At 39.7% G+C, this 13,658-nt stretch overlaps 1 long non-coding RNA gene across 1 annotated transcript in view; it reads right to left on the reverse strand.

Annotated features, from left to right (window-relative positions):
• LOC113220103 overlaps positions 1-8,525 on the reverse strand; it is a 76,618-nt gene extending 68,093 nt beyond the window's left edge. The window contains exon 1 of the long non-coding RNA XR_003307047.1: positions 8,388-8,525. This is a non-coding gene — a long non-coding RNA (uncharacterized LOC113220103). The remainder of the gene's footprint in view (positions 1-8,387) is intronic.
• Positions 8,526-13,658: the final 5,133 nt, after the last annotated feature.

The following is a 13,658-nucleotide window of genomic DNA, read 5'->3' on the forward strand; positions in this document are numbered from 1 at the left end:
TTCCAACTCAGTATTTGAAGATGCCTTGCTGACAGTTAAAAAGTGGCTTCGCTGGGATTATTTACACCACAGAAATCAACAAAAGATCATGGATGCTTTTCTCCTGAAAAATAAGTTTTGAACATTCATCAACATAACCCTGACTGAAATTCATAGGATATCATATATGTGTCATACAAAATATATCCTATTATTTAAGATAATAAACTATTGCCATAGAATCCTTAAGGTGTCACTCTCCCAGCCTAAAGCCTCTGTGGCTGGTGGCGCCTTTGCCTAAGTTTTGCTCAGGCCTGCTGGGCTCCTTCTGCCCTCCACTCAGCGTGGCAGGCTGTGCCTGGCTTATGCTGCCAGCCGGGATCTACAAGGGTAAGCCAGGTACGGAGTGGGAAAGGGTGCATGAGCTAGGTCTAGGCTTCCCGAAGGGCTGCAGCTCTGCTCTCCCTGTCATTTGCAACATGGAGAGTCGGGGGTAGGGGAAGGGGGTGTTTGTTTCAGCCTTGCTTGTGTTACAACTCTTTCATTCCCGCCATTCAGCAGATTCAAAGTTTTGTCCCGCATCTAGGAAGACCGAGGTACATAGAAAACTAGAGGGTAAGCAAAGCCGAGAGGTGCTTTATAAAGCAACCATACAGCTCTCAGGAGGGCTGGAGTGGGTAGCTCCTTTCCACTGGCAGGTCATCTGAAGAAATATGCAGTTCTTAGCAAAGAGGAGGAGAGACCCTGAGTGTGTATGTGTAGCTCCTATCTGCAGGCAGGTTGTCTGGTCTTTGTGTGTCTGGCTGAGTGGGGGTGGGTGGCGGTAGGGTGAGGGAGGGGGATGGCTTATAGGCTTCAGATAGGAGGATGTGCATGCTAATTGGTCTATGGGTGGCCATGGGAAAGGCCTGGAAAAAGCACAGTAAGTTTTCACTTCAAGCCACAGACTCCACCTGGAACTCACAACCTGGCCCCCATGCCTTTGGCCATTTCTCGCCTGAAGGTGGTGCTTTACCAGGATCCACCCCTTTCTGCCCAGGAGCCTGTCTGCCTCCTGCTGCCATCTACATGTCATCCAAGGCACCCAGGCTGTTCATATCTAAGGATGCCTGCAGGGCCACCCTGAGCTGCCTTTGGCATCTCCATCAACCTCCTTCCCATACTAGTCAGCACTCAAAGTCTGGAGGGGGCTAAGGCAGCAGGGGGTTGGCATATCAGTGCTGCCCTGAGTGTGTGCACAACTGGCCAGGTTGCCCCAGCGCCTGTGTTCATCCTCAACTTTGCTCTGATATCAGAGCAAACCCTGGGAGCAGAGAAACCAGGCAATGGAAGCAAGGAGCCTGCGGGATGAGGGTGACTTCCAAGGTCCCCACGGGTGCAGGGATGCCCAGGTCTGGAGCCTTGGCTGGGCACTGCAGCTGCACCAGGGAGTGAGGGGCTCCCATCCCACCAACTAGGTAGAAGGTGGGGCTACTGCCAGCTCCCAGCCCCCAAATAGCACAGGTATGCCAGGGTCTGGAACCACAGCTGGGCAGCTGTAGCTGTGCTGGGGAACACCGGCCTCCCACCCAGACGACCTGGAAGCTGGCGAGGCCCCCACTGATTCCACGAAGCACACAGCCCCTCTGTACCTCCCCTCACATTAACCGACATCTTCTCAGTGGCCATCCCAGACGGGCTGTTGCTGCCATCCTTATTAACATTCATAATTTGTAATCTTTCAGTATATACTACAATTGAAGTTCTAAGGAAATACAAAGAACCCAAAGCCGCTGGAATTCTTTGTTATCAGTCATTTGTTTTAGGTTTCCCTTTATACTTTCAAAACGTAACTTACTTTCATCTATACATAATATTGAAAGATTTTAAAATCTTTGGGCTCCTGAATCACTAATAGCCTTATGATATGCTAGTGACAGACTGAAAAAAGTATTCTGTTTGTAACTAGAGACTGCCTTAATTATTTTTCACCTATAGTATTGCCTTCTCATACAGGGCCTGAATATATTTATAACAATTATCTAGACCTCCCCCTAAAAGATAACAAAAGAAAAGGAAAGCCTAAAATACAATGTCATATATGCTTTACTTCATGTAGGTTCTATTAAAACCTGTATCCTTTGCAACTTTTTAATTTATTTTTTTTATTTTTTATTATACTTTAACTTCTAGGGTACATGTGCATAATGTGCAGGTTTGTTACATATGTATACTTGTGCCATGTTGGTGTGCTGCACCCATCAACTCATCAGCACCCATCAATTCATCATTTATATCAGGTATAACTCCCCAATGCAATCCCTCCTCCCTCCCCCCTCCCCATGATAGGCCCCAGTGTGTGATGTTCCCCTTCCCGAGTCCAAGTGAACTCATTGTTCAGTTCCCACCTATGAGTGAGAACATGCGGTGTTTGGTTTTCTCTTCTTGTGATAGTTTGCTAAGAATGATGGTTTCCAGCTGCATCCATGTCCCTACAAAGGACGCAAACTCATCCTTTTTTGTGGCTGCATAGTATTCCATGGTGTATATGTGCCACATTTTCTTAATCCAGTCTGTCACTGATGGACATTTGGGTTGATTCCAAGTCTTTGCTATTGTGAATAGTGCCGCAATAAACATACGTGTGCATGTGTCTTTGTATTAGCATAATTTATAATCCTTTGGGTATATACCCAGTAGTGGGATGGCTGGGTCATATGGTACATCTAGTTCTAGATCCTTGAGGAATTGCCATAATCTTTTCCATAATGGTTGAACTAGTTTACAATCCCACCAACAGTATAAAAGTGTTCCTATTTCTCCACATCCTCTCCAACACCTGTTGTTTCCTGATTTTTTAATGATTGCCATTCTAACTGGTGTGAGATGGTATCTCATTGTGGTTTTGATTTGCATTTCTCTGATGGCCAGTGATGATGAGCATTTTTTCATGTGTCTGTTGGCTGTATGAATGTCTTCTTTTGAGAAATGGATGTTCATATCCTTTTCCCACTTTTTGATGGGGTTGTTTGTTTTCTTCTTGTATATTTGTTGGAGTTCTTTGTAGATTCTGGAAATTAGCCCTTTGTCAGATGAGTAGATTGCAAAAATTTTCTCCCATTCTGTAGGTTGCCTGTTCACTGTGATGGTAGTTTCTTTTGCTGTGCAGAAGCTCTTTAGTTTAATTAGATCCCATTTGTCAATTTTGGCTTTTGCTGCCATTGCTTTTGGTGTTTTAGACATGAAGTCCTTGCCCATGCCTATGTCCTGCATGGTACTACCTAGATTTTCTTCTAGGGTTTTTATGGTATTAGGTCTGACATTTAAGTCTCTAATCCATCTTGAATTAATCTTCGTATAAGGAGTAAGGAAAGGATCCAGTTTCAGCTTTCTACTTATGGCTAGCCAATTTTCCCAGCACCATTTATTAAATAGGGAATCCTTTCCCCATTTCTTGTTTCTTTCAGGTTTGTCAAAGATCAGATGGTTGTAGATGTGTGGCATTATTTCTGAAGGCTCCGTTCTGTTCCATTGGTCTATATCTCTGTTTTGGTACCAGTACCATGCTGTTTTGGTTACTGTAGCCTTGTAGTATAGTTTGAAGTCAGGTAGCGTGACGCCTCCGGCTTTGTCCTTTTGACTTAGGATTGTCTTGGCAATGCGGGCTCTTTTTTGGTTCCATATGAACTTTAAAGCAGTTTTTTCCAATTCGGTGAAGACACTCATTGGTAGCTTGATGGGGATGGCATTGAATCTATAAATAACCTTGGGCAGTATGGCCATTTTCACGATATTGATTCTTCCTATCGATGAGCATGGTATGTTCTTCCATTTGTTTGTGTCCTCTTTGATTTCACTGAGTAGTGGTTTGTAGTTCTCCTTGAAGAGGTCGTTTACATCCCTTGTAAGTTGGATTCCTAGGTATTTTATTCTCTTTGAAGCAATTGTGAATGGAAGTTCATTCCTGATTTGGCTCTCTGATTGTCTGTTACTGGTGTATAAGAATGCTTGTGATTTTTGCACATTAATTTTGTATCCTGAGACTTTGCTGAAGTTGCTTATCAGCTTAAGAAGATTTGGGGCTGAGACGATGGGGTTTTCTAAATATACAATCATGTCATCTGCAAACAGGGACAATTTGACTTCTTCTTTTCCTAACTGAATACCCTTGATTTCTTTCTCTTGCCTGATTGCCCTAGCCAGAACTTCCAACACTATGTTGAATAGGAGTGGTGAGAGAGGGCATCCCTGTCTTGTGCCAGTTTTCAAAGGGAATTTTTCCAGTTTTTGCCCATTCAGTATGATATTAGCTGTGGGTTTGTCATAAATAGCTCTTATTATTTTGAGGTACGTTCCATCAATACTGAATTTATTGAGCGTTTTTAGCATGAAGCGCTGTTGAATTTTGTCAAAAGCCTTTTCTGCATCTATTGAGATAATCATGTGGTTCTTGTCTTTGGTTCTGTTTATATGCTGGATTACGTTGATTGATTTGCGAATGTTGAACCAGCCTTGCATCCCAGGGATGAAGCCCACTTGATCATGGTGGATAAGCTTTTTGATGTGCTGCTGAATCCGGTTTGCCAGTATTTTATTGAGGGTTTTTGCATCGATGTTCATCAGGGAGATTGGTCTAAAATTCTCTTTTTTTGTTGTGTCTCTGCCAGGCTTTGGTATCAGGATGATGTTGGCCTCATAAAATGAGTTAGGGAGGATTCCCTCTTTCTCTATTGATTGGAATAGTTTCAGAAGGAATGGTACCAGCTCCTCCTTGTACCTCTGGTAGAATTCAGCTGTGAATCCATCTGGTCCTGGGCTTTTTTTGGTGGGTAGGCTATTAATTGTTGCCTCAATTTCAGAGGCTGCTATTGGTCTATTCAGGGATTCAACTTCTTCCTGGTTTAGTCTTGGAAGAGTGTAAGTGTCCAGGAAATTATCCATTTCTCCTAGATTTTCTAGTTGATTTGCCTAGAGTTGTTTATAGTATTCTCTGATGGTAGTTTGTATTTCTGTGGGGTCGGTGGTGATATCCCCTTTATCATTTTTTATTGCGTCTATTTGATTCCTCTCTCTTTTCTTCTTTAGTAGTCTTGCTAGCGGTCTGTCAATTTTGTTGATCTTTTCAAAAAACCAACTCCTGGATTCATTGATTTTTTGGAGGGTTTTTTGTGTCTCTATCTCCTTCAGTTCTGCTCTGATCTTAGTTATTTCTTGCCTTCTGCTAGCTTTTGAATGTGTTTGCTCTTGCCTCTGTAGTTCTTTTAATTGTGATGTTAGAGTGTCAATTTTAGATCTTTCCTGCTTTCTCTTGTGGGCATTTAGTGCTATAAATTTCCCTCTACACACTGCTTTAAATGTGTCCCAGAGATTCTGGTATGTTGTATCTTTGTTCTCATTGGTTTCAAAGAACATCTTTATTTCTGCTTTCATTTCGTTATGTACCCAGTAGTCATTCAGGAGCAGGTTGTTCAGTTTCCATGTAGTTGAGCGGTTTTGATTGAGTTTCTTAGTCCTGTGTTCTAGTTTGATTGCACTGTGGTCTGAGAGACAGTTTGTTATAATTTCTGTTCTTTTACATTTGCTGAGGAGTGCTTTACTTCCAATTATGTGGTCAATTTTGGAATAAGTGTGATGTGGTGCTGAGAAGAATGTATATTCTGTTGACTTGGGGTGGAGAGTTCTATAGATGTCTATTAGGTACGCTTGGTGCAGAGATGAGTTCAATTCCTGGATATCCTTGTTAACTTTCGGTCTCGTTGATCTGTCTAATGTTGACAGTGGAGTGTTGAAGTCTCCCATTATTATTGTATGGGAGTCTAAGTCTCTTTGTAAGTCTCTAAGGACTTGCTTTATGAATCTGGGTGCTCCTGTATTGGGTGCATATATATTTAGGATAGTTAGCTCTTCGTGTTGAATGGATCCCTTTACCATTATGTAATGGTCTTCTTTGTCTCTTTTGATCTTTGATGGTTTAAAGTCTATTTTATCAGAGACTAGGATTGCAACCCCTGCTTTTTTTTGTTCTCCATTTGCTTGGTAGATCTTCCTCCATCCCTTTATTTTGAGCCTATGTATGTCTCTGCATGTGAGATGGGTCTCCTGAAGACAGCAGACTGATGGGACTTGACTCTTTATCCATTTTGCCAGTCTGTGTCTTTTAATTGGAGCATTTAGTCCATTTACATTTAAGGTTAATATTGTTATGTGTGAACTTGATCCTGCCATTATGATATTAACTGGTTATTTTGCTCATTAGTTGATGCAGTTTCTTCCTAGGCTCGATGGTCTTTACATTTTGGCATGTTTTTTCAATGGCTGGTACCGGTTGTTCCTTTCCATGTTTAGGGCTTCCTTCAGGGTCTCTTGTAAGGCAGGCCTGGTGGTGACAAAATCTCTAAGCATTTGCTTATCTGTAAAGAATTTTATTTCTCCTTCACTTATGAAAATTAGTTTGGCTGGATATGAAATTCTGGGTTTAAAATTCTTTTCTTTAAGAACGTTGAATATTGGCCCCCACTCTCTTCTGGCTTGTAGAGTTTCTGCCGAGAGATCTGCTGTCAGTCTGATGGGCTTCCCTTTGTGGGTAACCGGACCTTTCTCTCTGGCTGCCCTTAAGATTTTTTCCTTCATTTCAACTTTGGTGAATCTGGCAATTATGTGTCTTGGAGTTGCTCTTCTGGAGGAGTATCTTTGTGGCGTTCTCTGTATTTCCTGAATTTGAATGTTGGCCTGCCCTACTAGGTTGGGGAAGTTCTCCTGGATGATATCCTGTAGAGTGTTTTCCAATTTGGTTCCATTTTCCCCCTCACTTTCAGGCACCCCAATCAGACGTAGATTTGGTCTTTTTACATAATCCCATACTTCTTGCAGGCTTTGTTCATTTCTTTTTCTTCTTTTTTCTTTTGGTTTCTCTTCTCGCTTCACTTCATTCATTTGATCCTCCATCGCTGATACTCTTTCTTTCAGTTGATCGAGTCGGTTACTAAAGCTTGTGCATTTGTCACGTATTTCTCGTGTCATGGTTTTCATCTCTGTCATTTCGTTTATGACCTTCTCTGCATTAATTAGTCTAGCTGTCAATTCTTCCACTCTTTTTTCAAGATTTTTAGTTTCTTTGCGCTGGGTACGTAATTCCTCCTTTAGCTCTGAGAGTTTTGATGGACTGAAGCCTTCTTCTCTCATCTCATCAAAGTCATTCTCTGACCAGCTTTGATCCATTGCTGGCGATGGCTCTTCTCCTTTGCAGGAGGAGATGCGCTCTTATTTTTTGAATTTCCAGCTTTTCTGCCCTGCTTTTTCCCCATCTTTGTGGTTTTATCTGTCACTGGTCTTTGATGATGGTGACGTACTGATGGGGTTTTGATATAGGTGTCCTTCCTGTTTGATAGGTTTCCTTCTGACTGTCAGGACCCTCAGCTATAGGTCTGTTGGAGATTGCTTGAGGTCCACTCCAGACCCTGTTTGCCTGGGTATCAGCAGCAGAGGTTGCAGAAGATAGAATATTGCTGAACAGCGAGTGCACCTGTCTGATTCTTGCTTTGGAAGCTTCCTCTCAGGGGTGTACTCCACCCTGTGAGGTGTGGGGTGTCAGACTGCCCCTAGTGGGGGATGTCTCCCAGTTAGGCTACTCAGGGGTCAGTGACCCACTTGAGCAGGCAGACTGCCCCTTCTCAGATCTCAACCTCCGTGTTGGGAGATCCACTGCTCTCTTCAAAGCTGTCAGACAGAGTCGTTCACGTCTGCACAGGCTTCTGCTCGTTTAGCTGAGCCCTGTCCCCAGAGGCAGAGTCTACAGAGACAGGCAGGTTTCCTTGAGCTGCTGTGAGCTCCACCCAGTTCGAGCTTCCCAGCGGCTTTATTTACCTACCTAAGCCTCAGAGATGGCGGGCGCCCCTCCCCCAGCCTCGCTGGTGCCTTGTGGTTAGATTGCCGCAGACTGCAGTGTTAGCAAGGAGGGAGGCTCCGTGGGCGTGGGACCCTCCCGGCCAGGTGTGGGATATAATCTCCGGTGTGCCGGTGTTACAGCGCAGTATTGGGGTGGGAGTTACCCGATTTTCCAGGTGTTGTGTGTCTCAGTTCCCCTGGCTAGGAAAAGGGACTCCCTTCCCCCTCGTGCTTCCCAGGTGAGGCATGCCTCTCCCTGCTTCAGCTCTGGCTGGTCGGGCTGCAGTAGCTGACCAGCACCGATTGTCCGGCACTCCCGAGTGAGAAGACCCCAGTACCTCAGTTGAAAATGCAGAAATCACCGGTCTTCTGTGTCACTCGTGCTGGGAGATGGAGACTGAAGCTGTTCCTATTCGGCCATCTTGCTCCGCCCCAACAATTAGTTTTAACACTGTTCAATTCTCCATACTTAACCAACATGTACAAATTATTTAGATGTATAAAATAAAAATAAGTAGGTATAAAAATAAGTAGAACTTTCTTACCACTCTTTGGCCTCCATTGTAATGATCTCTTTTTTTGCCCCTGAGGTAGTGTATATGATGAGAGGCAGAAGCTTCCCTTTAGCAGTTGCCATTCACAGGAAGTATTGAGGGTGATTCATTGCACTGGTCCTGATTCACCATGAGTGGAAGAGGAGAATAAAGGATTCTTATTATTTTCCTAGCTTAATTTTATTTTTTGCTTTTCAATAATTATCTGAGCACCAACCAATTTCCTGTTATTTATTTCCAGTCTTTTCAAGTAAACTGATGTATCTAGCACACACAAAACTGTCTATCCACTTGGCCCCTGTGAGAGTCCTACTTTGGGTTAAATAACTACTCCATATTAATCAATGTCTTAGCTAATCTTTCTGGACCAATCTTTTGTACAAAAAAAAAAAAAAGAAGAAGGGAGAGAACAAGAGAGGAAGGCTGACCTTATCTTCTCTGAACTAAGTGTCTATTATATAATATATACTATAACTTATATAGTTATATAACATATATAGCTAGTATGTAATAGATATACTATTAATATATTATACACTATAACTAGTATCTGTTATAAACACTTTCATAAGCTAAAATATAAAGGCACAATTTGAGAACATTGGACTGAGTGAAGAAATGTATGCTATGACCTATTTGTCCATGTACTGTTATTTCTCTTCAATGAAGTTTTGAGAAAACTTGGTTTTATGCCTGTTGACCCTAATGCTAAAATATATGGTCTTTTTACAGTGATTTTCTCCAATTCCTTTCCTAGCAAACCACAATGATAATTTCTGCTCATTTGTCCATGTAGATATATTTTTGAGATTTCTAAAGAAGGAAAAATACCTCTCTTTACATGATAGAGATTAATAGAAAAGAATACACTGTACACTTGAATATATCAATATTAACTACTAATATTTTTTAAACACCAGAGGATTACACATGTAATTTATCCAGATCAGGAAAAATGACAAAAAGCAAAGCGTATACAAATTCAAAAGTCATTCAGTTCAAAGTAGTAGGATCTGGTTTGTAAAAGTCAAAAATTGGTACAACTTTTACCTGAAAAGTTGTGTTGCAATCTGCCTCAGGAGATCGTGGTACTGTACATGAACACTCTGAAGAGATAATGCTTAAGAAAGGGTAGCTACTTGAGTGGCTTTTTCCTCCCATGAATCTGATTAATTTTTAAATGAAGACATTATAAACTGATGTGAATTGCACAGTTTTATTACTTTTTTCAATATTTCCTTTTAAAATTAACTATTTAATTTTCTAGTTATGACTTTGGTAACCACAGAATTTTTAGAAGTGTAACTGTCAAGACTGGTAAGAGATTACTAAATATATTTGTAAGAAATTGGGCAAGTCAATTACATTTATAGCCTTCAATTTATTAATATAAGAAATCACAAATCTTAGCAATCTCTAAATTTTCTTCAGCTGTAAAAATCTATGACTTTTTGCTAACCAAATATTCTTATTTTCATATGTGTTTCTTAATTAGTCTTGAGGTAACACCTGCAAGCTGCAGGATTTAATTTAGAACTTAAGATTGCAGTGAAATGATTCACAATGCCTCTAAGTCACTGTAGATACATTCATATGTCATTTAACGTAAAACTATTTTCTACATTAATATAAAATACTCATTGTATTTATTTTACTACTAAGTATACAACTGGAGAAATGTCTGAAATGGCACACCTGTTCTCAATTCAGCAACACACGGTAAAATCAGAAACAACACACCTGTTACATGGTCTAAGAAAACTGTTAATGCTAAAATTCCTTCCCCAGGGTTGGGGGGTGGGGGAAGAGACATGGAACATTTTACTTTAATCAAAAATATTCATTGATTACTAAATCTGTACAAAATATGTTGCTGAGTGCCACAGGAAGCAGTACACAGCCTAGCCTTCAACTGACTTTAAAATTGATAGAATAGGCCGGGCGCGGTGGCTCACACCTATAATCCCAGCACTTTGGGAGGCCAACGCAGGTGGATCACGAGGTCAGGAGATCGAGATCATCCTGGCTAACACGGAGAAACTCCATTTCTGCTAAAAATACAAAAAATTAGCCGGGCGTGGTGGTGGGTGCCTATTGTCTCAGCTACTCGGGAGGCTGAGGCAGGAGACTCGCTTGAACCTGGGAGGCAGAGGTTGCAGTGAACTGAGATCGTGCCACTGCACTCCAGCTTGGGCAATAGAGAGTGAGACTGCATCTGAAAAAACAAAACAAAACAAAAAAAAACAGAATAAGCCAAGCATTTATCAGTTTCTTCTTCGTCCATTTATTTATTCAAGATTTATTGGTTTATTATTTACTATTGTCCATTGAGCTTGAAATCTAGGGCTAGTAGGCAAAGAACAGACCACAGATTATTAACCTAGTATGAAAAATGCCAGGCAGATAGTGCAAACTCAGATTGATTTCTTTTCACGGTCAGTTCAAGCAAAGCTCAACAAAAAGAGGTATCATTTACCCTCAGCCTGAATGCCAAAAGAAAAATAGTTTTTTGAAGAACAAAAAGGATGTGTTTGAGACACATCAAAATCTCTTGCAAAGAAGCTGAAATTTTAGAAAGCTTTACCTGTCTGAGGAACAGTTAGATGATCAGTGTTCTTGTGATATGAGTTGACACTAAGAAGGTAGGCAGGGGACAGATCTGGTAGAGATTTTCTCACATAAAATATTTGGATTGTATTTTAAAAACGAAGAAAAACCACTGAAGATATTTAAGTAGGTTTATTGTCATGACTTTTTTTCTTTTCAAAATACCACTCAGACTTTCCTGTGGAGAACAGATTGACAGTAAAGAGATCTGTTCGGTGGTTTCTTTGGTAAACTAGAAAAAAAAATGACTACATAATGGAATTAGGGTGGTGAAACTAGCGTGAAATTATGATGGCTTTGGAGATTTTTAAAGGAGCTGAAGTATAATAAACAGATTCAGGGATATATTTTGTGGGTGAGTTTGATACTTGTTTGGATTTTGAGGTTAGTTTGCTGAAGTTGAGAGGAGATAAGAAAAAAAAAAAAGACAATCTCCTGTACTTTGGCTTTAGCAAATATATAGATGATGATGCTTTTGACTGAAATAAGGAAGAGTCGGGGAGACCATGTTTGGGGTTTCAGTTTTGACTATATTAACTTAGAGATATCCTTTAGATATTCATGTGGGGTTACTGAGAGGGTAGATACACAATTTGATAGTTAACAGGAATTAGTCTAAAGTTCACTATTTAGTTACATTCATTTAAATATGTCAAGCATTATGTTAAAATTATATATATATATATACACATATATATAGTTTCAAAACAGCTATGTTTACCATGTTTTTCTAACTCCTTTTTAAAAATTTGTATTTATTTTTAAGTTAAAAGATAAAATAGAGCTAGGTGTTGTGGTATGTGCTTGGAGGTCCAGTTACTAGGGAGGCTGAGGCAGAAGGATAGGTTGAGCCCAACGGTGTGAGTTCATTCCAGGCAACATAGAGAGACCCCATCTGTTTAAAAAAGAAAAAAAGATAAAATTGTATATATTCATCATGTACAACAAATGTATTGAAATATATATATAAACGACTGGATCAGGCTAATTGACACATGCATTACCCCATATAGTTATCTTTGTTATGGTGAGAATACTATAAACCCAGTCACTCCTTTGTAACTAATTTTCTAGCCCTTTTTATAAAAAGGAAGGGGTCAGGTAGTTCAATGTTATGGTGAGAACACTGGATATTACATCACTCCTTCCAGTCTGGGCAACATTAGAAAGACTCTCATCTCAAAAAAAAAAATAATAATAAAATAAAATAAAAAAATAAGAAGCAATAAGTAAAGCTGGACTCTGATATCCCTCATGTCAGACTAAAAATTAATGAGTGTATGAAACCCTCTATTTTATCTTACATAATTTCTGGGAACATTTTTAATGGATGTAGGATTATCTAACTTTATGGAGGAAGAAACTAGGGTCCAAGGGGTTGGGAATTAAAGAACACTCTGTCAGAAATTGGCTGGCTGAATTTGGAATGTGTGGAGCTTGGCCTCGAATTGTTTTCTCCACTGCACCCTAGCATCCCAGGAGTCTACTAGTTTCTTCAGACTTGCTGGCCACAATTTTAATTCAGTCTTCCCTCCTTGAAGCTACTTTAATTCAGTCTTCTCTCCTTGAAGCTACCTTAAAAATCCATTTGTAATTCCCTATTATGTGCCTCTCTTTTTGCTTTCATTGAAAGAAGAGGTAAACAATTTGCTTCACATAATTTTTTTCCATTGAATGTGCAATTTGTTTATAAGGAGTAGAAGGGATTTTTCACTTTAAAAGAAACTGACATGGAATTTGCCAGAAGTCACTATAATGAATACAACAGAACCAATTTTTCAACATGAGTATGAAATATCCTGGAGTTCTGATTTTATTTACTTTTTAATGTCAAACATAGAGGAGCAATATTCCATTCCCCTAAAAAACATCCTCTATCCTCCTAAAATATATTTTTGAATATGTTAGAAAAATTAAATAATCAGCAAGTATTTGAGTGCCCACTTTTTGTCTAGTGAATCATATATGTGTGGTGTGTATTGCATAAATATTATTCTTTTCAAACGATTTCTTTAGGAAGGGCAGCAACTTGCTTCCAACATTTTAAAATATTTTTCAAGATCCTTTGATACAGTTGGTATGCCTTGCAAAAGCAACTGTTTCAAACAAAATATTTAAACAAAGTTTTCTAAATATTGGCTTGATGTAGTTTCTTATCTTACCTTGGCTAAAAATCCACAAAGTGAGTCAAGGTTGCTAAATTTGACCATACTTACACCTGAACTTTGGAGCCATATAAGGCTGTTCTTTACATACATTCCATTAAAATTTACATGAACAGATCATATATATATTTATGTATTTGGAAGGATTTTGATAACAGTTGTTATTGTTAGAAAACATAACCTCAAAAGTTCTATTTCAGAACTTTATTATGTCTTGGGGTATAAATATTGAAGTTTTTGAAATTTGAACTATTTCCCATAGTCAGCTTTTTACTGACAAAGGTCTTTCTGAAACTTGTCCTTGTGGGAAATGACTTGTAGATAAAGGTACTTATAATGAGCTTGGGGCCAATGGTTAAAATTAAAACATATGGCACTGGGAAGATTTTTATAGAAGTTCATAAATAAATATTATCAACTGATTTTCAGGCTTTTATAGACAATGACAAACTGGAATCAATTTTCTTGTTAAATCATTTAGATCTATCCT

This window comes from Piliocolobus tephrosceles, chromosome 8, assembly GCF_002776525.5.
Source record: "Piliocolobus tephrosceles isolate RC106 chromosome 8, ASM277652v3, whole genome shotgun sequence".
In the NCBI taxonomy this organism is placed as follows: Eukaryota; Metazoa; Chordata; class Mammalia; order Primates; family Cercopithecidae; genus Piliocolobus; species Piliocolobus tephrosceles.